General features: G+C 43.0%; 1 protein-coding gene across 2 annotated transcripts in view; it reads right to left on the minus strand.

Annotated features, from left to right (window-relative positions):
* Positions 1–24,440, minus strand: part of ngfa (nerve growth factor a (beta polypeptide)) — a 46,945-nt gene that overhangs the window by 17,440 nt on the left and 5,065 nt on the right. Inside the window, exon 2 of one of the 2 annotated variants that reach the window (XM_054745969.2) lies at positions 5,806–5,901. The exons of the other annotated variant lie outside the window; for it this stretch is intronic. The gene's annotated coding sequence lies outside the window, so the exon portion shown is untranslated. The remainder of the gene's footprint in view (positions 1–5,805; positions 5,902–24,440) is intronic. 2 annotated transcript variants of the gene reach the window in all.

Genomic DNA, 24,440 nt, shown 5'->3' on the forward strand with positions numbered 1-24,440 from the left:
GGTGAAATGTTCCTAGCCTACATGAAGTGAAACTGTTTAATTGTAACATTAATGTGTTACTGGACACACTGGTCTGGTTGGTTAGACCAGTGTTTGAAGTGGAACACACACACACACACACACACACACACACACACACACACACACACACACACACACCAATTAAAATAATGCTGATAGCGTGGACTAGAAGACAGGTGATGGTTTATGTATTTAAATGATGATCAGGCTGCTGTAAAATGTAATCTCCATCCACATCCAGACACAAGTATCCTCTATTCTTTCTCTATTTGCTCTGCTCTTGTCTGGGCTGACGGAGCTGATGGTGCGCGCGGCGCGCCTAACTAGCAGCTGATGCACATTTTACGCATTTGGAGAGGTGGGCTGGATGCTTGGCTTTTACTGGAAGATGGTCCACTTAACGCACGGGTATAGACTACATACTAATGACAAATGAATGAAAATTAAACTGGGAGTTTTACTTCATATTTTATAAATAAAAATGACGGGGGAAAACATTTATGACGTCTTTTTAAACAAAATTTTCTAGTGCGACCTGCCTGCCTCACTAAGTCACAGCTTATTAAGGTCCGTCCAGAATAACCGTGGCCCACCCAAAAATGAAAACCTGGCGCCGCGCCTGTTATAAACCTCTGCAAATGGTTGTTCTTCACTTTATCAAACTCAGACTTTGTACATCTAATGTCAAGATGTAAAATTATGAATTCAGTCGAGCTCTTCCGTCCCTCCCTCTCCTGCTCTCCTGGAAACCCAACATCGGCTGTCAGAAGCGGAGGTGAAGAAGGAGATGAGGCAAACAGAGTGAGTGCAACATAAAGAAACCAGACTGGTGTGGAGATGAGCAAAACAGCTGGAAAAGTGTGGGTGTTGAATCCCCCACGGGTGCGACGCCCATGGTACCGGCTGCTGTCACCTGTTGTGAGCAGCTCTCTGCTGTCTGAGGCTAGGCCCCGCCCACAACGCCGCGGCTGCTGCGGTGTTTTCTTTACTGTGGGAAACGGGTAATAATGGCTCTTTGATGGAAACAGGTTGCCGACCCCTGGTATAAGATCTGAGCTGGTAAAACAAAAATCCTCATCAGCAGGCTTTTTTGAAAGTGGGGGGGGACACAGCTGCCAATCACAAATTTTGCCGGGGACATGTCCCCGGTGTCCCCGGTTAAAATGACGCCTATGGCTTTACCTGTTGGTCATCCTGGGAGAGAGGCCTTCTACTGTTATCATGTTAATGTTATTTAGCTGTTTGATATTTGAACACATTTTTTAAAACAAATACTGATAACTCTTTCTGGTCATTGATTTTATCACCAATTTTATTAGATGTTTTTGAACATGTTACATGAACAGAAAATGAAAAGATGGTAAGGAGACAAGATTATTTATAATATGTTACAATTATTTACAGATCAAAACCAGTATGGACCAGTTTTGTACAGTTAAAGCAGGATTAACCTGAGTGACTCTTCCTGGATCATTTATTCAAACTGAGTGAGCAGGAGGTCTTTAACAGTGCAGTTGGATCTGCTGCAGGAGGATCCAGACGTGGATGGAGGGCTGGAGCAGACCCGTGGCTGGACGTTTCTGGCCAGAGGAACATCTTACAGGACGGTCTGCTGAGAGAGAGCTTTGGGACGCTTCCTCTCACTGTCCACTCCATCGTCCATCTACAGGGCCTGCTGGGCTGGCTCAGACGACGGCTGTTACATTTCTTTGAATGACTTGTCTGTTAACAATAGTGGTGGTCTGCTGGTACCTCCTGCAGGACAGAGCACCACTGACCTCCTCCACACACATCTTCCTCACGCTCATCCTCCAGACCCACAACTTCACCAGCACAGAGGCAGATGTGCAGCACAGTGCATGCTGACTTGTAATAGATTAAAAAAGAGTTTTTTTAATTGAAAAAATGTAAAACAAAACATATAACCTGCAGTACACTGGTTCTGTTCAGTTTAAAGAAAAGCAACAGGGAAAACTACAGAGAATTTACATTTTAAGACAGATCTAATCATTATTAGGCTTAAGTTGAATAAACAAATGCACATTGAAAACAGTTCAATGCTATTTTATTAAAAAGCCTGTTTATTAAAACGTTTTACCCCATTTGATGCAAAATAAGTTCTAAGGTCCAATTTATATTAGAAAACTACTGAATTCAACATTTATAATGCATTTGGTTTATATTAATTACCTACATGCTAATACTCTGTAGTAATGTGTTGTGTACGTTTAACAAGTTCATTCTGTAGCTTAAAACATACATTAAACCATCTAAAGTTAACATGTAAGTCCTGAAAGCTTCTAGAATAAACAAAGTTACTTTACCTGAAAACGGTTGTGAACAAAAGCTGCTGATGGACGTGAAGCTGCTGTAGCTCCTTAATATTCCTGCTCGATTTTCGCTAGCTTTAGCATTTTTCCTTTGCATGTAGCTGCCGCCGTGGCTGTGATGGGACCTACGGGCCACCGTAGAGGTGAAGGCTAGACTGTCCGAATTCAGAGCCACTGAATTCCGGTCTTAGCGGTCTGGCAAGGACCCGGCCTTGCTAGACCGGTGAGGACCCGTACTCGTAAGCATCCTGCCTGTGGATTCGGACACACCCACTGACTGCTCTTTCACATAACCACGTTCGGCAGAACAACTTCCGGTTCAAAAGGCCAACGGATCCATCATCCAATCAGTGATGCCTGTTGTTGCAGCAGTGGTACCTACCTTTTCCAGTTTGTTTTTGTGGTTTTCAATTTGGTTTTGCGTTTAGTGAATTTGTTGTTGCGCTTTTCAATTCGTTGTGCGTTTAGTGGTTTGTTGTTAGGCTTTTCAATTTGTTGTGCATTTAGTGATTTGTTTTTGTGTTTAGTGAATTTGTTGTTGCGCTTTTCAATTTGTTGTGCGTTTAGTGATTTGTTGTTAGGCTTTTCAATTTGTTGTGCGTTTAGTGATTTGTTTTTGTGTTTAGTGAATTTGTTGTTGTGCTTTTCAATTTGTTGTGCATTCAGTGATTTGTTTTTGCGCTTAGTGATTTTTTGTTGCATTTAGTGAATTTGTTTTTGCGCTTTTCAATTTGTTGTGCGTTTTGTGATTTGTTTTTGCATTAAGTGATTTGTTGTTGCGTGTTTCAATTTGTTGTTGCGTTGTGATTTTTTTTTGTGGTTTGCACTTCAGGGCCACCGTACATTTCACTATACAATATACATCTCCAGTATAAGAGCACACCACATTCCATCCAATACAGCACCAAAATAACATACATTTCCCATAACATAAAATGCAAATTAGCTTCTGATAGAATGTGTGGGTGCAAATGGTGATGACCTTGTCATATCAACATGCTGAAACATATTTCAGTCACTGTAATCATAACAAAACATTCATTTCAAACTTCAATCATTGAGCACCGATTAATGAAACATTTCATAATATTATAATTATAAGTAGCAATAAACAAATGTTTATTTAATGATTATCTAGCTTATAAGTTGTAGAAGTTCATATCTGATTTAGGAAATCATTCTTTGACTTAGCAACTAATCCGGGCTGTGAGTGTTCCTTATATGGAGGCATGAAGAATCCTGAAAGACTTGACCTTGAGGAGAGAATGTTATGGTTGACATTTCATTATCTGTGTTCAGAGCTGCAGGCTCTGAGCTCCAGCTGGTGGGATGAAGGCAGGCTGATTTAGAAAGGACACATGCAGTCTCGTGTCTTGTTTTTGACCTGATAGTGAATGGTCAACTGTACCTAAAACTGACCATTGCTGGACGTTACAACAGCAACGTGACATGCTTGCTCTGTGTTGATGTTTTATCTCCATTACGCAAGCTTGAAGACGTTTTGCTGTGTGGCGGAGTTCCTAATGCTAACGGTAAGCTTCTACTAGCCAAGATGTGCTCTGATCTCTCCTAAAAGCTAGACCAACAACAGCCTTCCTCGTCACGGCCTGAATGGGTGTCTTCATGAGTGCTAATCTTCAGTGTGACGTGGAATTGACTGGCTTTTCTAATATGAGCATTTCACCGTCTATTTTCTATCAGAAGCTAATGCAGGAAATAGGGGTAGAAGGCTGTTTTCATATTCAGCATGTTAAACTCAGGGTGACCAATTAAATAATCAGTAAGAATGGTTTCTCAGTGAACTTGGTCTTTAAGTTTCTTTGATTGTACACAACCCACTTGGCTCAATGGCAGTAGCATAAGAAAAGATTGTTTATTCCATCACGTGTTACCAGAAAACCAAACACGACTGTGGCATGCACTTTCAATCACACTCTCCTCTAATTCAAAATGGCTGAGAGTCATGTTGATTAAAGCAGACTAGTCCACACTCTTCCAGGAGTAACAAGCCTCAGCTTTACTTTCTCAGTCTGAAAAGTCCTTTTATCCTCTTTTCCACCACAATTTCTTGCGGTAAAGGGATGAGCGTCTTTTTTTGACAAAACTACACTGGAGTGGAGTGTTTATAAAAAAGCAACTCTGAGACAAAGCAGAGACACGACATAAAGATTAACCTCAGCTTTTCCACTATTGTTCCACATTTTTTTCCTGTAAGCTGAACAATGATTATTTTTAATTGAAAGATTGAATCCATATGGGTTTTAGGAAGGGAATCCAAAATAAACCAGAATCCTATCTGACTTTGACTTCTGCAGTATTTTACTGTTATATTTCGAAAAGTGCTTCAAATAACTAAAACATTTAGCTGACTTTCATTTCAGGAGTAAATGTGTTTGAATAAAGTTAAACATGCTTTACAACAGATGCTTTTGTTCAAACAGGGTTTGTACAGCAAGATTCAACAGAGATTTATTGTAATTTCTTACATGATAATTAAAAATCTGCTCAGGTAGAAACAAAATGTTGTTTCTCACTAGCTCCCTATCAGTGCCAGTAGTGTAAAAGATATAGTGACTTTGGTCACTATGACCACAAATACATGCTAAGCTAAAATAGACAAAAGAATATACAAGTACAATAAATAAAAACTAATTAAAAATACTAAAAACTAAATAAAACAACAACAATCACATGTCACAGCAGCATCATGCTGCTTAATGGTCTTATAGCCTGTGCAAAAAAACTGTTGTGCCTCCCAGGTGGTTGGAGAGAAAACAGAAACAATTAATATTCATAATTTTTGTTTTACATTTAAAATGTGATCTTTTTTTCAGGAAAAGCTCATCAACAAGTGAGGTCTGTCTAGCAAAACAAACTATTCCTATTCAAATGCATAATGTGGGACAATCTATTTAAAAACTGATTAAATACATTTCTGATGTTAAAATAAACCTTGTTCCTCCTTAATTCAATTAGTTGATGTTTCACTAGTGCAATATGATGTTGATTTGCAATAAAAGATTCCAGTAAGAAAAAAAACATGTTTCTTGTAAATACTACAACAACCATTTATGGTGGTTTCCAGAAGCATCTCAGGCATGCCAGATAACTTGTGCACAAAAAGCAGGATCAGCAGGGAAGTTGTGCGCTGATGTAGTTGTGGGATTAAATTTATATGTAACAATGAGCTATATTTTTGCGCTTTTAAGATTTAATGAACTATCAAACAAAACGTCGGCAAGCATGTTTATTTTTTCAGGCATTAAAGAAAAGAAAAGTGGAAAAATCGTGGTGCCGTTCTTACTCAACATTTTATTTTCCATTAAAGGGCCCATTGGTTTTTATTTGATCACATTTTTCTGAAATGATCCTCAATTCTGAATGACTAATACATTGAAGAAAGGCTGTTCAATAGTTCTAGATATTTGGTTCTAACACCAGAAGAACTCCTTACCCTCCTCTTCTCTCTCCCCTTCACCGGGCCTAGTCCTGGTAAATCCACCCTCTCCCTGAAGTGGACCAGTAGACGTGGGAGGCCAGTCCTCCAGGCCTTGAAGGATGAACAAAATGATGAACATGTTTTCCAGACCCATAGTTTTTAAGACCTTGACATTCAACAAGCTTCTCATGACAAGTGGTTAATCTTTAGTGTAGCTATGGCAATACCCCCCCCCCCCCACCCCCCCTCTCCTCATGAGAATCTGAAATCCCACAGCAGTGAAGAGGAAAGGAGACCCAGATGTAGGAAAGCTTGTCTGGTTTTGGATCAGGATGAAGATGGTGGGATGGAGGGGGGGGGGGGGGGGAATCTGAGATATCAAGGGAACGGGAGAGGCAACAAGTTATGAGAGGATGCTGGTAGTTTATGACACTGCGGGATTTGTTCAAAAAAGGAGTTAGTGGTAGAACAACAAAGGACAAGGTTTTAGGGGGACAGTGCCAGAGACCAAAATGAGTTCAAGGCTGGGGAAAGAGGAAGAGAAAGACTACAGGGAGCTGTAAAATACCCCTGGACATTTGGCAACGTTCCTTCTCCCAATAGCTTTAATGTCATAGACTCTGTTTGGATTGTTTCACTCATTTACTCTGAGCGTCCCTTCTACTGCAGCTTTAAAACCTTTATGATAACGAGTAATGTGAAGAACGTCAGCCGCTTTATTAAGTGACTAAAACCACTAAAAGCGAGCATGTCAAATGAAACTGACTTTCAGACATAGATCACTGACTAACCCGTGAGTCACTCGTCTCGTCACCCCACAGCATGCTTCTGGGATCTCTCACTGCTTCTGCTGCTCACACGATCGTGCACATGTGAAACTTTGACTCTGCGGTATAGTAAACAAAACAGCGGGGCCGTCATGTGAGCGAGTTGCCCAGGTAAATTTGAATGAAGTCAAAATGTGAGTGGGCGTACACAGACAGACCTGCGTGCACATACGCCCAAAACTTTCCACTGTGATCTAGTTGAGCTGCACTCGGGCCGCTTGTGCCACAAGCAAGGGTGTGGGCCTGTTGACTAAAATTAGGTAGATGTAAAATATGAAAGAACTGTGTTGTTTAGGAGAATATTGTGCCCCGTATTTTACCCCGAGATCTTGAGGAACATTATACAAAGTTTTTACTTTCATGATAGGATCCAGCAACTATGTGGCCTTTAAAACTGATAGCATCCATTTTTATTGTACAGCACTCTTACAGAATACAAATGATTAAATCCTTTGATTTCTGAACTGATAAAGAAAGTATTTTAGATTCAAAACACTTTATTTATATTGAAGAAAAGTGAACATGTTTAAAGAGATTTTGAAAAGGCGTCATGATTAAGACTAACTGAGGTGATTCATTTAGAAATGTAAATGTGACTGGCTAGAGTCTTAAAAAGAATCCATAGAACACAGCACATCACTCCTGTTCTTAAATGTGGTTACAAATATACTGTAGAATGGATTTCAAAGTGCTTCTTCCAGGCACGTGCGGGGGGAGGGGGGGGGGGGGGTGCTTGAGACCCTGCCCCTTTTGTCCCATGTGCCCAAAGTGCCCTTTTTGAGGTTTAATGATTTATTTATATATTTATTTATTTTATTTTTTTAAAAGAATTTTCTGTTTGTGCTCCCTCAACAATAACAAAAATAATAATTAATAAAGTTTCTGTTTAATAAAGTTATATAGCTGGCGTGAGTCACGTGACCACCTTCCCTTCCTGACGCCAGAGCGCACAGCCGGTCAGCACCCATGTTTCCTTCATGGCCGAGCGAGCGGTGCAGAGCTTTTAGGACATACATATTGATTGGGAGAAACGGACTAACACCGGTAAGTAGGATGCACACTACTATACACAGTTATTAGATTATTTTGTACATTATTAAGTTGTTTTGTGGCACTAGGTGTGTGTGATATATTACTAGCTGGGTGTGTGTCTGTGGCTGGGTACCGATTCTGAACCTCAGTAGCTTTAGGATTAACCAAAAACATTCTGTACAAAAGTAATTGTACGAAAATATTTTTTCAATCTTAAATATAGGGAATTTGCCAATAAAATGTTGTTGTTGTTAACTAGGTACCGCAAAGTTGCATTCCTATCGCTGCTGCGTGTCACGTGACAGCCCTACTTCTTGTTTACAAAATCACTTCCTGGTTTGCGTACTAATAAAACTTGAACAAATTTAAAATTTAGCTACCTTTTGTGAAAGGAAATAAGAAAAATACTAAAGGTAACATCCGTCACAAGTTTTGTGTTACAAAATATTCAGTCCTTGTCTGTAAATTCTGTCCAGCGTTTTAGGCACTGCTGGACTGACCATAGGGCATAGCGGGCAATTGCCCGCTGGGCCGACCCTTTCATCTTTTATGGGCCGGTGTCTTTTTTTTTTTTTTTTTTTTTTCTGGCCTCTAGTTGTTGCTGACAACTTGTCCGCCCCGCCCCACGCGACGCCTCGTAAAAGTTGGTGGATTGGCCAATTGGTAACAATACACTCTGGGCTGGACCAATAGCCAGAGGTCTGATGCACCCGCCAGTTGTTTGTGAATCTCAGTAAACAGACAGACGAGCTTTACAAAATGGAGAACAAAAAACGGAAAGCAGGAGCGGAGAAAATTCGACTAAAAAAGAAACTGGCCCTTCAGGCTGATGCTGGCACATGTGTTAAAATCTCACAGTTGTTTGGTAGTGAAGGTTCAAGTAAAATCAATTTAGGAAGTGATGGAGCCTCAGCCCAGCGACAGGTTGGAGAAGAAAAGAGGGAGGAGGAGGAGAAACCCGAGCCGGTGTTGTGCCATTAATCGACTCGCTGCCAAAAAATTATTAGCCACCGCGGGATCGCGCACGGTTAGGTAATTGCATTTCTAGACAAAATTCCCCAGGATTTCGCCCTAAAACTCGGCATATCTAGCAATATGGACATTCAGAAAGCAAAGATAACCTCTTCCGGTACTTAAACAGATGTTTATCGCGGATATTAGTGTGGCAGTGTTTGTGGCACCCTGCGCGGGCGCTCGAGGACGTACTTGTGGAAAGAGGGAGGAAGATGTGACAGTGTGAGCATCCTGTCACAATGTCCCGATTGATCTTGCGCCCTGGCTACTCGACTAGGGGATGTCCCTTTGGCTGAGTGGTTAGAGCGTATGACTCTCTCCCCAGAGGTCTGGAGATTGAATCCCGCTCGGGCATTGTTTCTTCACCTTGCCACATAAGTTTTTCCAGTTCGGAAGTTGTTTTAAGTGTTGCTATTTGTCTTAAACGTTCACAATGAGGATATATTAATCCTTTTTGCAATATTTGCGATTGAAAGATGGTTTGTGGTAAGAACTGGCTTTCTTTATGTTACAGCCTTGATACTAAAAAAATAAATAAACAATGTAAAATGGCACCATGTATTGAATGTAAACGTTGTATAAATGTAAATAAACAATTCTCCAGCGATTTAATTTTTTCCCCTTCCTTTCTTTAGTCCACTTGACATGGAGCCACGGTTAACTAGTTTGGGGCACATTTTTACTTGGAAAAATAGTATTTAAACTGATCAAGCTTTGGCTTTACAATGACACTGTGTAGGTTACTATCTATACATTACGTTGCTCTATTTAAAAGTAACAAGATAAAAGCACATCAGCACATACAATTAAGATTGGTCACTTGCCAAATAGACTACACCCTCCTGTTTACCTATAAGAAACGCCTCAAAATGTCTTTAAATTCTTTATTGATGATTTAATTGTAGACAACTAAAATGGCATTTTACTTGCCAAAAAGTGATTGAATCGCTCAGATTTTCATGGAGGCTAAAACTGACCAAATAAGGGTTTTATGTATTATCTGTTGATGTTACTGTACTCATACTGTCTACTGTATCATCATAAACACCCCAAAAATGGCAAAAAAAAAAAGATAATTTCCCTTGCCAAAAATTGATTACAGTGTCCTGGTCACCCATAAAGGCTTAAATTGGCATAAATATGACTTCATTTATTATGATGCTGGGTGTGTTCCACAATCATATTCGAATAAACATGAAAATATTCCGTCCGAATATCTGTTTCTTGTTATAAATATAACAGCTAGAAGGATTTACAGTTAAAATAGGAGAAACATTTCAGGAAACTATTGTCAATTAACCACAGAAATAGGGACTAATAACATCAAGAGATAATAAATAAGGTAATATTTAGGTAAATTTAACCCTTTACACGTGACTCCCCAGGAGGGGTCGTAACACCACTTGCCTCATGCACATAAGTGACCAAAACAAAGCAGCATGGAGACACTCCGTCTCCAACCACCTCTCAGGCAGCAGCCTGCATGATCTACACGTCACCAGAATATAACCAACCGCAACACAATAAAAGCAGTGTTATACAAAATGGAAGGCCTGTAGTGTTTATTCTCTTACAGTAACAACTTATCAATTTTTTGGAGGAATTTATTTGAGATTTTTTGGTTTTTATTAATTGTGCAATAGAAAAATAATCGCTAAATTAATCATCTAAATAGTCATTAGAATAGTTGACTATTCGATAAAATAATCGTCAGAATAATCACTTTAAAAATAATCATTTGCCCCCAACCCTACTTTTTTAGAATACCAGGATAGGAAGGATGGTGTAGGTTTACGTTTATTAGATTGATACATAAATATTACCAATAAGAAAGTGTACGTTGGTGTGTGTCAGAAACAGCGTAAGGCTTAATGTCTTTTCCAAAAACCCAGGTGATGGGCCGGTCTCCAATCAAAATGCCCGGGCTGAATTTTTGTCCCAGTCCAGCCCTGGTTTTAGGGAACATAGTTTTGTTTTAGATTTTAAGGTTTCTCAGCCCTTCTGGTGGGTTTTATAGTTCACTAATTCTATGCATATTCTCAAAATCTTGGAGTTTATATTTGCTCTCTTTTTGAATGCATTGTATTAAAAACATTATGTTTTAAAGATGTACGTTTAAAAAAACTACTGTTTTCACAGCAAAATTATTTTATCTGTACAGTTCTGTTTTGCACAATGTAGATAGTAAAAGTGAATTAAAGCATAAACATTGTTTTATTCTTTATTTTTATTATAATTACTAAAGCACTATGATTAAAATATTATGGAAATATTCTGGATCAGCATCAAGAAGCAAATTTGTGGCCAAATTATATACAGTTAGTTTTCTGGATAAGGAATGAAATGTCCCAGTATGTGTATGCATGAGTTTTATATGCATGAAAAAATATTTGTAAATTAATTATGATATATCATTGTACATACATGCCTCGTAAGGAGAGGAGGCGGAAGCAGCAACAGAAAGAGCTACATGAGGCAGCTAAAGGCAGTGGGTCCGTCACCAGCTGGATAAAAAAAGAGTACAGGTAAGTTGCATCACAGCAACAAGTGTAGAAACAAAAATATACACAACTGCAATGTTTTGATGCCAGAAAATGTTTTTTTAGCTACTTGATCATGGATTAGGTGCAAGACCTGTTAAATGTGAATAACTACATAATTCATTCATACAATAGCTAATTTTGCCTTGTTCTCAGATGGACAGCAGGTGGAGAGTGATAGATCACATGAGGAGATTGAAGACACACACAACTCTGTTTATATTTCTGTCACATTCTTATCTCTGACATAAACTCCTCTATTATCCACTAATGTTTAGATTTCCATTTATTTACCACAGGTGTTGTCTCAGATATTTCTGTCTTACAGTTCAAAGAGTTTTCACCAATTTTTGCCATTTTTTTTATTATCTTACATTAATTTTGTAAATGACTAACATTTCTCCTCTGTTCGTTTTACTACCTACAGTCTGAGCTCCACACAGCCTTGCCCTCCAGCATCAGCATCAGCAGCAAGAGGAGCAACCCTGCAACAGCTACATTGTACCCCATCATCAGGTAAAATAGGACAGCAATAGATCAGGAGGTGGACCATGTTGTCCAGTAATTGGAAGGTTGCAGGTTTGATCCTGACTTTAATCAGAGATTGATACTGTTGTGTCCTTGGGCAAGACACTTAATCTGCTTTGCCTGCTGGTGGTGGTCGGAGGGACTGGTGGCGCCTGTGCTCAGCAGCTTCACCTCTGTCAGTGCGCTCCAGAGCAGCTATGGCTACATCATAGCTCATCACCATCAGTGTGTTAATGTGTGTGTGTGTGTGTGAATGACTGATTGTGTTGTAATGTGCCTTGGGGGGTTGTAGAACCCTAAGAAGGCATTATACAAATACAGACCATTTACCAAAACAAGTTACTTTTGCTTTACATTGTCCTTATGGTGTATATAATGATTTGCTTCCATTTTGAATTTCTAATAAATATGATTTTTTATTCAGCCGGGTATACTGTGGTTATGTCATGTTGTTAGAAAATATTATTCTGTGTGCCCCTTTTTAAATTTGAGCACCCGCTCCTTCAAAGGTCTCTGCACAGCCCTGGCTTCTTCTAGTTTATAAATCACTCAATGGCAGGCACGTGCGGGGGCGGGAGGGGGGGGGGGGGGGGCTTGAGACCCTGCCCCTTTTGTCCCATGTGCCCAAAGTGCCCTTTTTGAGGTTTAATGATTTTTTTTATAACTATTTATTTTTTTAAATTTAAAAAAATTTTTAAAAGAATTTTCTGTTTGTGCCCCCTCAACAATAACAAAAATAGTAATTAATAAAATTTCTGTTTAATAAAGTTATATAGCTGGCGTGAGTCACGTGACCATACCGTCTCTTCCTCACGCCAGAGCGCACAGCCGGTCACAACAAGCTGCGAGCACCCTCATTTCCTTCATGGCCGAGCGAGCGGTGCAGAGCTTTTAGGACATACATATTGATTGGTAGAAACGGACTAACACCGGTAAGTAGGATGCACACTACTATACATAGTTATTAGATTATTTTGTACATTATTAAGTTGTTTTGTGGCACTAGTTGTGTGTGTGATATATTACTAGCTGTGTGTGTGTGTGGCTGGGCACCGATTCTGAACCTCAGTAGCTTTAGGATTAACCAAAAACATTCTGTACATAAGTACTTGTACGAAAATATTTTTTTCAATCTTAAATATTGGGAATTTGCCAATAAAATGTCGTTGTTGTTAACTAGGTACCGCAAAGTTGCATTCCTATTGCTGCTGCGTGTCACGTGACTGGGGTTTCACACAGCCCTGCTTCTTGTTTACAGAATCACTTCCTGGTTCGGGGACTAATAAAACTTGAACAAATTTAAAATTCAGCAATCTTTTGCGAAAGGAAATAAGAAAAATACTAAAGGTAACATCCGTCACAAGTTTTGTGTAACAAAATATTCAGTCCTTGTCTGTAAATTCTGTCCAGCGTTTTAGGGAACATAGTTTTGTTTTAGATTTTAAGGTTTGTCAGCCCTTCTGGTGGGTTTTTTAGTTCAGTTGAGTTTTATGTGCATGAAAAAATATTTGTAAATTAATTATGATATATCATTGTACAGATATGCCTCGTAAGGAGAGGAGGCGGAAGCAGCGACAGAAAGAGCTACGTGAGGCAGCTAAAGGCAGTGGGTCCCTCACCAGCTGGATAAAAAAAGAGTACAGGTAAGTTGCATCACAGCAACAAGTGTAGAAACAATAATATACACAACTGCAATGTTTTGATGCCAGAAAATGTTTTTTGTTAGCTACTTGATCATGGATTAGGTGCAAGACCTGTTAAACGTGAATAACTACATAATTCATTCATACAATAGCTAATTTTGCCTTGTTCTCAGATGGACAGCAGGTGGAGAATGATAGATCACATGAGGAGATTGAAGACACACACAACTCTGTTTATATTTCTGTCACATTCTTATCTCTCACATAAACTCCTCTATTATCCACTAATGTTTAGATTTCCATTTATTTACCACAGGTTTTGTCTCAGATATTTCTGTCTAACAGTTCTAAGAGTTTTCACCAATTTTTGCCATTTTTTTATTACATTAGTTTTGTAATTGACTAACATTTCTCATCTGTTCGTTTTACTACCTACAGTCTAAGCTCCACACAGCCTTGCCCTCTAGCTGTCACAAACTCCTCCAGCTAACTCCATTTCCCAGCATTCTCGCCACCACTTCCCAACATTCCCGCCACCAACGTGGCCTGCCGACGTCATCACGCCGACACTATAAACGGAAGTGCCGGCATTCATTCATTACTCAGTCATCGTTCCTACCAGACTTTGAATCGAGTTCTCAGGCTTACCAGCCCTCAAACCCAACCAAAGGATCTAACCACGCTGTCTACTTCCACTACTCCGCGTCTGGGCCACAGGCCATCTCCGCTACGCTTCATCTCTGCCACGAAACCTGACAGGATGACTGAGTCATAAGTTGACCCAGCGGAGTTTGCTCATCTGCGTGTTGAAGTGGTTCAACTGCGCACAACGATGGATCAGCATATGGCAGAAATGAACCAGCTCCGTGCCGTAGCTGATCGCCAAGCCACGAAGATCGAGTCTCTCTCCGAGCTAGTTCTCCAGCTTTCCACTGCCCTGCAACAACGGACCTCAGCCATCTCTGATACGATGGAGCCACGCCTCAACCTTCCAGATAAGTGGGATGGGACCAGGGGGTCCCCGGAGGGCATGCTGACTGTCCTAGCAATGACTTTTGAGTGCCAGCCGGCGCGCTACCCCACTTCCTGTTCTCGTGTCGCCCTGCTGACCTCACTGCTGACGGGACGAGCCAGTGAATGGGCGGCGGCTCTTTATAACCAAAAATCTCCTGCCTGCAATGACTATGAGACTTTTGTGAAGGAGATGAAAAAGACATTTGTTCATCCCAGCAGCGAGGTCTCGGACGAGACTCGGCTGCTTCAGCTTCGTCAGGGCTCCCAGACGGTGGCTCAGTACACCTCTCGCTTCCGGACAACAGTCGCTCGGTTGACGTGGGATGACGCCGCCCTAAAGGCCGTTTATCTGGAGGGGTTGTCACCTAGAATCCGGGAGGGCATGATCGGACACGAGGCCCCAACCTCCCTGGACCTGGCAGTGGATCTGGCCCTCCAGTTGGACCGCTGCATCCTGAACAGGCCGAGCACCATGTCAGCTCCCATCCACACCAGAACGTCACCCCGTCGTCCGGCTCACCAACCGACGGAGGAGCTGATGCAGCTCAGACATCTCCCCCCTGAGGAACAGGCACGGCGCTATCAGGAGGGACGATGCGCGTACTGTGGGGATTTGGGTCACCACCGTGGCACGTGCCCAAAAAGACCGGGAAACGGTCCCTCCGGGTCGGAGTAGGGGCTGTCCCACCCGGAGTCTCCACTTTTCCGGCCCCACACCGCACCACTCTCCCGGTCTCCCTCCACCTGGACCAAGGCCCGACCAGACTGGAGGCTCTTTTAGACACTGGGGCCGCGGAGTGTTTTATCGATCAAGGACTGGTTACTCAGCTCAAGATACCCCTCACTGCTCTCGACCGACCCATTCCTGTGACCTCTGTGGACGGCCGGCCAATCATGCCGTACCCTCTCACCCACCGAACCCAGGGTCTCCACATGACTATTGACCAACACCTGGAGACCCTCCACTTCCTGGTCATCCAGGCTTCGGCTACGCCACTCATCCTGGGTCATTCCTGGTTCTGCCGTCATGAGCCTCACATCTCCTGGTCCACCAGTAAGGTCCTGGCCTGGGGCGCGGATTGCCAGAACCACTGTGGCTCCCCTACACCGCAGACTGGAGTAACTCCTCCCAAGGACGTAGACCTGACACTCGTTCCTCCTCCATACCACGACCTCGCTCAGGTCTTCGCTAAGGAGCCCACTACCAGGCTACCTGGAGATCAGGCTCCAGCCCGGCACCCCCCCCGGGGTCGCCTGTACTCCCTCTCTCCGGCGGAGACCCGGGCAATGGACAATTACATAACTGATGCCCTCCAGAAGGGGTTCACCCGTCCCTCAACATTCCCCGGTGCCGCAGGGTTTTTCTTTGTAAAAAAGAAGGAGGGAGACCTCCGGCCCTGTATTGACTATCGAGGGTTAAATAAAATAACGATCCGGGATCGTCACCCTCTTCCTCTCATTGGCACCGCCCTGGACACCATCACCCAAGCCGCTGTATTCACCAAACTGGACCTGCGCAGTGCTTCCAACCTGATCCGTATCAAGGAGGGGGAGGAGTGGAAGACCGCTTTTATCACGCCCACCGGCCACTATGAGTACTTAGTGATGCCTTTTGGCCTCTGCAACAGCCCCGCCGTCTTCCAGCGATTTATCACGGATGTACTAAGAGACATGTTGGGCCGCTGGGTCTTTGTATATGTGGATGATATCCTCATCTACTTCCGCACGGCCGAGGAACACATCCGGCATGTTCAGACTGTTCTGTCCCGCCTCCTGGATCATGAACTGTACTGTAAACTGGAGAAGTGTGCGTTTCACCAGGAGTCCACCTCTTTCCTGGGTTTTACCATCTCCTCCCGGGGCCTGAAGATGGACCCTCAGAAGGTTCAGGCAGTAGCTCAGTGGCCTCTACCCATGACCCTGAAGCAGTTGCAAAGCTTCCTGGGCTTCTCGAACTTTTACCTGAGGTTCATACGCAACTTCTGTTCCTTCGCAGCACCTCTGACCTCCCTCACCAAAGCCACCAATCTGCCTCGCCCTTTCCGCCTTACTCCAGAGGCTGTCCGTGCTTTCCATGATCTGGTCGGACGCTTTATTAAGGAACCCATCCTCCTCCACCCGGACCTGACCTGGCCCTTCGTCGTGGAGGTGGACGCCTCTGATGTGGGAGCGGGGGCCGTCCTCTCTCAACGGGATCCGGACTCTAAGCTCCACGTTCTCCCCCACACAGCAGAACTATGGGGTCGGCAACAGAGAACTGCTGGCAATAAAATGGGCTCTGGAGGAATGGCGGAAGTGGCTCTTGGGGACCACCGACCCTTTTCTGATCTGGACCGACCACCAGAATCTCATCCATCTACAGACTGCCCACCAACTCAACCCTTGTCAGGCTCGGTGGGCCCTCTTTTTCGAGCCGTACAACTTTCATTTCACCTACCGGCCCGGCTCCAACAACCTCAAGGCGGATGCTCTCTCTTGGCGTTTCACACCAGATTCAAGCCCCCCGGAGCCTCTGACCATTCTGCCGGCTCAACGCTTTCTGGCCTCCCTCCAATGGCCGTTGGAGCAATCCATACGGGCCGCACTTCCTGGCAATCCGGCGCCCCGAGAGACTCCACCGAACCGTCTCTACGTTCCAACCTACTGCCGACAAGAGGCACTCACTTCACGGCTCGGGGACATCAAGGACAAGCCTGTACCCTCCAGTTCCTCCGTCGGGCTCTCTGGTGGCTGTCTGTGAGGAAGGATGTCCGCGAGTTCACTGCTGCATGTGATGTGTGTGCTTGATCCAAATCATCTAACCGACCCGGCGCTGGAGATTTACAACCTCTCCCTGTGCCCAAGCGGCCGTGGTCACACATCGGGCTGGATTTTGTCATGGGACTGCCGGCCGTCGACCACCTGGACACCATACTGACTATTACGGACCGTTTCTCCAAGGCCGTGCACTTAGTGGCTCTGGCCGGCCTCCCCACTGCCAAGAGAACTGCTGAACTGCTCCTCGAACAGGTGGTGCGACTCCATGGTTTCCCCCAGGATGTGGTTTCCGACCGGGGGACCTCAGTTCGTCTCACGCTTCTGGAAGGCTTTCTGTTGCCTGGTCGGCGCTTCCACCAGCCTGTCCTCTGGGTACCATCCGCAGACGAACGGTCAGACAGAGAGGGCTAACCAGCAGCTTGGACGCTACTTACGCTGCTTCGCTTTGTCCCAGCCAACCACCTGGCCCCGCTTCCTCCTATGGGCGGAACTGTCACACAACCTCCAGACCTCCTCTGTCTCCCTTCGAGACCTGTTATGGGTACCAGTCCCCTCTGTTCGACCATCAGGTGCCGGAGGTGGAGGTCCCTGCTGCCCAGACGCTGGTCCGCCGCTGTCGGCTCGCCTGGATCCGGGCCAGTGCGGCCATCACCCGGACCAACACGGAGTATGCCCGTCAACATCGCCGCCGCCACCAGCCTGGCCCCGTCTTCCGGTCTGGCGACCAGGTGTGGCTCTCCTCCGCCAATCTGAGGATGCTGGCTGGCTCCCGGAAGCTCACTCCTCGCTTCCTGGGTCCGTTCCCTGTCCTCAGGGTCATCAATCCTGTCACTTACCGTCCGCGCCTCCCGGCTGCTCTCCGGATCCACCCGGTCTTTCACGTCTCCCAGCTGAAGCCGGTGGTCTCCTCTCCACCCTCTGCCGACCCAGGTGCCTCCGCCCCGCTGTGTAGAGGAGGATAGTGTCTACAAGGTCCGCAAGGTTCTGGACGCTCGCCGCCGGGGACGTGGTTGGCAGTACCTCGTGGACTGGGAGGGGTACGGCCCGGAGGAGAGCTCTTGGGAGCCCACGAGCTCATTTGTCGACCCTACCCTGCTGACTGACTTCTGGGCCCGCCGTCCTGGGACTTCAGGAGCCGTCCCTCGAGGGGGGGGGGGGGGGGGGGTGTCCTGTCACGAACTCCTCCAGCTAACTCCATTTCCCAGCATTCTCGCCACCACTTCCCAAAATTCCCGCCACCAACGTGGCCTGCCGACGTCATCACGCCAACGGAAGTGCCGACATTCATTCATTACTCAGTCATTGTTCCTACCAGACTTTGAATCGAGTTCTCAGGCTTACCAGCCCTCAAACCCAACCAAAGGATCTAACCACGCTGTCTACTTCCACCACTCCGCATCTGGGCTACAGACCATCCCCGCTACGCTTCATCTCTGCCACGAAACCTGACACCAGCATCATCATCAGCAGCAGCAAGAGGAGCAACCCTGCAACAGCTACATTGTACCCCATCATCAGGTAAAATAGGACAGCAATAGATCAGGAGGTGGAGCATGTTGTCCAGTAATTGGAAGGTTGCAGGTTTGATCCTGACTTTAATCAGAGATTGATACTGTTGTGTCCTTGGGCAAGACACTTAACCTGCTTTGCCTGCTGGTGGTGGTCGGAGGGACTGGTGGCGCCTGTGCTCAGCAGCTTCACCTCTGTCAGTGCGCTCCAGAGCAGCTATGGCTACATCATAGCTCATCACCATCAGTGTGTTAATGTGTGTGTGTGAATGACTGATTGTGTTGTAATGTGCCTTGGGGGGTTGTAGAACCCTAAGAAGGCATTATACAAATTCAGACCATTTACCAAAACAAGTTACTTTTGCTTTACATTGTCCTTATGGTGTATATAATGATTCGCTTCCATTTTGAATTTCTAATAAATATGATTTGTTATTCAGCCGGGTATACTGTGGTTATGTCATGGTGTTTGAAAATATTATTCTGTGTGCCCCTTTTTAAATTTGAGCACCCGCCCCTTCAAAGGTCTCTGCACAGCCCTGCTCAATGGCATGGGGCCAGAATAGATGTCGGATTTCCTTCCAGGGCTCACAGGGCAACAGTCAGCTTTAGTGATGTAAGTATGAAATGTGCTAAATAAATCAGGCTGCCTTGTTTTGCCTAGATAACCACCCTATTGACTTTTGGTGATTTAAGCGTGACGAGAATTTTTTTGGGATTGTTTAAAATTCACATCACAAAATATGTGTGATAAAATGACCGTTACCTAAGGTTCCTGGACAGTTAAATACATAATTTTTACTTTTTTACTAATAAATTTGAAGAATTTATAAAATTTAGAGTGCAAGACCCAAAGCAATGAAAATGTGATAATTACAAAATTAAAACTAAACAAACAAAAACGTTTTTTCTCCAGAATCTAAATCATAAAAAAGAGTAATTTTATTTTTATTATTATTATTATTATTATTATTATTATTATTATTATTATTATTATTATTATTATTATTATTATTACTATTATTATTATTACTATTATTATTATTGTTGTTGTTGTTGTATTTAATTGGCCACATTTGAATTTTTTTAAATAATCAGTTGGTTAACCATTTTGCAAAAATGCAATATTCTTATATTGGCTTATACTGTTTGTGCATGTTTGACATCTGATGACAACATTTCTGTAAATGCCCAACTCAATTGTGGTAATAAATGATATCAGTGTTTGCTTTGTCAAATCTTCTGTAAAGTGTTACAAAAAACGAGAAAAGAAAAAGAAAATCCCATTCTGTTATCACTCCCGCTGTTTGTCAGTCTGCCGACCAAACACGCACTAAAGACTTGACCCCACCATTTGCTATTGTGTGTGGTCTTCCCATCACTCCGTCATCACTCTCTTTCTGTGCTTCTGTGTCTCTCAGCTCTCCCACTCCCCTCCCCCTTTGGCTGATGTCAACCACCTGTCTGTGTAGGACCTCCCAAACCCATCCTCTGGCTGTTAGCAGCATGCCATGTTAAGTGTGCGAGTAGAGTTATGGTGAAAGAGATAAAGAGGATACTTTCCAGTACAGCGCCATGTGTTTTTGTGGGCGGGGGAAGGGTTGTGCTTACCTCCAAAGTATTTATTACCACAGTATTCCTTTTGCTTAATTAATGACAGTTGGCTGAGAGCAGTTTGTTATGATGGGCATGTTGCTCGTCACACTGCATTTTCAAATCAACCCGATCTAATACAAATTAAATGGGATGGGATAAATGGGATTGTTTGTGTCCTTGTGGCTAAGGTGTGTACATGTCCAGCTCAAATATACACATATTTATACATGTGCACCTGTACAAAACACGTCCTTCAAACTCTAGTTCTAGGTCATGCATCTGTCTCCTGTCTCCTCTGTGTGCTGCTCTCTTGACAGTAAAGCGAGTAAACTTGACCTGAATGAAATTTATGGGATTTTGTGAAAGCAGAAATTCACGCTACCTGCGCAATGAACACAAAAAAAATGTGTTCATCTCAGCAGAAGATCTGAATAAAAAAATAAAAATACACACACAAAACTATGTGTGTGTGTATATATATATATATATATATATATATATATATATATATATATATATATATATATATATATATATATATATATATATATATATATATGCAGGGTTGAGTTTCATGTCCAGACAAGCTGCAGTCAAATTTCTGCTCGGGATAAAGGATAAGAAAAGGGAGAAGAAGATAATCTCGTCACAAAAGTCCAAGAGTGTTTACACGAGTAGAAATAAAACATTTAAAAGCAACAGACACATCCTAGATCAACAGATTAGGACCACAACTCTATTATTGTTGCTGCTACAAAACTCTTAGTAATTTGATGATTTATCAGCTTCTGTGTTTATGCTGCATGCACATGCAAAAAGACGATGAGCCATAGCTGAAAGTCAGAAAGGCATTTGAAGCAGAGTGAGCAAACATGTCTGCACACTTAGGTGTCACTCTTTGAAGTATGTGCAGTCCACTCGTGTGCACACAAGAGCAGTAACACGCACACACAGGCAGGCGTAACCCCTTTGATACAGCACCTGTCAGAGTCACATCTTCAGCAGTCAAACACTGACTCACAATAACTGCCCTGGGTTCAATTTTGTGTGTTTAGAAAAGGCCAAACATGGAGTGCATTATTTTGAGTTTTGTACAGTGTAAAAAGAGAATGGAGGAAAAAAAAGGCCCAGATTATAAACCTGCACATGTGTGACAGTGATTATGTCCAAATCCTCTAAGTCCCACATGTCAAACACAGTTAGTGGTGATTCCTATTGAATGGGATTTCTTCTAAACAAACTTAGAACTCGTACTTGAAACTTTACCTAGAATTACTGCATGAAGGTGATGATCTTGAGCAAGTCACTTTCATCTGAAGTCTGGTTTTCGCTGACTTTAGGATTCAAAGTAAACAGGATTCTTTGAGAAATACACAAAATAAGCAGAAGAAAATTGCTAAAGCTTTAAAGCTGACTGCACTCCTCTTTGCCCTTTTCTGTTCCCATGTTTATGGGTGAGGACTCTGACCTGCCACGACCACCAAAAGCCCTTCACATGCACAGACCTGAAACTCCTAACATGAACCCTGACCTTTTGCCTTTTACCCTGCAAATGGGTTCTCCTCACCAGATGTTTCCATACCAAACTTTTCACTGACCATAGTTAAAGGTTTGCAATTTTAACCATAAATTATCATCATCTGTTCAGCACCAACGGCAGCTCTTCTGTATGTGTATACAGTAAATCTGACTCCTTGCAGCCAAACGAGACCGCCGCCTAATTACATGTTTTGCTTTATAGAGTAAAATTTATGCAATGTAAGTGCAGTTGGCTGAAATTGATTTAGATAAACATCACTTCAAATTGTCATCTGCCTAAAATAAAGTAAAATATGAATGGTCAAGCTCTACTCAACTTTGAATCAGCAACAGGCATTGTCAGCAATCTTTATGAAATAGTCTCATAAATGTTTAGAAAATCTAACCAGAGCTACATCTTTGTGAGATGTCTACCTCCAGCTTTTATGGATCATTGGTTCTTTCAATCACCACCAGATGATTTTATAAGTCATTAAAGAAATGCAGATTTTCTTACTTTTAAAACTAAGATCTCCTTATGTTGAGACATGAGTTGTCACCAGTTTTCAATAGTTTTGGAGGTGAAAATTGACTCTTGACTTAAATTTGATGCTCACATCAACTCTGTGATCCGGTCCTGTTTTTTCATCTAAAAAATCTTTCAAAATTCAAGCCTATGCTGTCAAGAGCCCACCTGGAGCGGTTACTCCATGCTTTTGGAATTTCTAGGCTTGATTACTGCACCTCTCTATATGCAGGGCTGTGTCAGTCATCACTGCGTTGCCTTCAGGTTGTGCAGAACAGCACTGCCAGGTTTCTGACTGGGACCAGGAAATGGGACCACATCAGTCTGGTTCTGGCCTCCCTGCACTGGCTTGCGGTCTGCTATCGTTCTAGCTTTAAACTCCTGGTTTTTGTTTTCAATTTCTTCTAGGGTGGTGGCTCCCTTACGTAGCCACACTCCTGAACAGACATTTTTCATCACTCACTCTGCGCTGCTCTGACCAAGGCCTGCTTGCTGTCCCTCGTTCTAGGTGTCAGACTCGTGGGGACCGGGCTTTCTCAGTCGTAGCTCCGTCACTCTGGAATCAGTTGCCACCCTAAGTTAGGCTGTCCCCATGTCTGCCGGTTTTTAAGAGTCGCCTGAAAACCCACTTCTTCCACTTGGTGTTCCCTGAACATGTTTAAGGTCGGCCCTCTTTCATGTTGATTTTATTCCATGTTTTTATTGGTCACTTGATCCCTTGTTTTATCTATTTGTTTCTACTTGAATGTGTTAATCCTCTTTGCACAATATTAATTGTTTTTATTATCTACTTATTCATTGTGATGTACTGTGTACAGTGCCTTGGGCTCCCTGACAGGGAAGGCACTTTATAAATAAAGCTTTGAGTTGATTTTGATTTGATGATGAGGCTATAGTTTATTATGTTGTTGCTGTGATCATTTAGAGCTGTACAATTGATGATTACCTTAATTAAAATCTATTCAATGGCTCATGACACATTAAAAGGTGGACAACCGACACACACACACACACACACACACACACACACACACACACGCACGCACACGCACACACACACACACACACACACACACACACACACACACACACACACACACACACACACACACACACACACACACAGTGCATACATCTGAGCCAAAATAATAAAACTAACCAAAAAAGAATTTTAAGACAAAATCATTATTTTTTTCTGTTTTAGGTTTCAAATGGGCTATGCGGTGGTGCAGTGGGTAGAGCTGTTGCCTTGCAGCAAGAAGGTCCTGGGTTTGCTTCCCGGTCTGGGATCTTTCTGCATGGAGTTTGCATGTTTTCCCTGTGCATGCGTGGGTTCTCTCCGGGTACTCCGGCTTCTTCCCACAGTCCAAAAACATGACTGTTAGGTTAATTGGTCTGTCTAAATTGTTCTTAGGTGTGAGTGTGTGTGTGTGTGTGTGTGTGTGTGTGTGTGTGATTATTTGTCCTGTGTGTCTCTGTGTTGCCCTGCGATGGGCCGGCTCTCTGTCCAGGGTGTACCCCGCCTGATTGCCCATTGACAGCTGGAGATAGGCACCACACACACACACACACACCGACTTGCGACCCTACGTGGACAAAGCGGGTTCAGACAATGGATGGATGGATGGATGTTTCAAATTATTGCAAAGGTTAGTGTAGAATTCAAGCTATGGGTCATGTTTAAAGTAGGAATTTAGCATGTTAATTATGATTAATTAATTAGAGAAAAATAATGCGGTAGTAAATATTAGCACACAAACTTGTGGGTTCCCCAATTAGTGGCATTGATGTTTAGCAGCAAAACACATGATCTGAATATCAATAAATATAGTCGAGCTGCATCTCTAAAAAGACTTCAGAACCTTTTTTATGAGCTCTAAACTTAACTAAAACTACAATACAATGAGTGATTAGAAATCCCTCTCCATGTGCGAGTGTTTGACTTTATTTATGTCTCTAATGCTTCTAAAAATCAAATTATACACACATTCTATCCACCCATTGTGAAGCAAATTTAAATATGTATGTTTAAATATGTATCTCCCAACTCTTTACCTTTAAAGGTAGAAGCCAGAGAGCAACAAAAACAGAAATCATTTTTCCCCCAGCAGATCTCCAAACCTTTCTAATTTTTGATCTTTTCACCT

The sequence above is a fragment of the Nothobranchius furzeri genome, chromosome 15 (genome assembly GCF_043380555.1).
Source record: "Nothobranchius furzeri strain GRZ-AD chromosome 15, NfurGRZ-RIMD1, whole genome shotgun sequence".
Taxonomy (NCBI): Eukaryota; Metazoa; Chordata; class Actinopteri; order Cyprinodontiformes; family Nothobranchiidae; genus Nothobranchius; species Nothobranchius furzeri.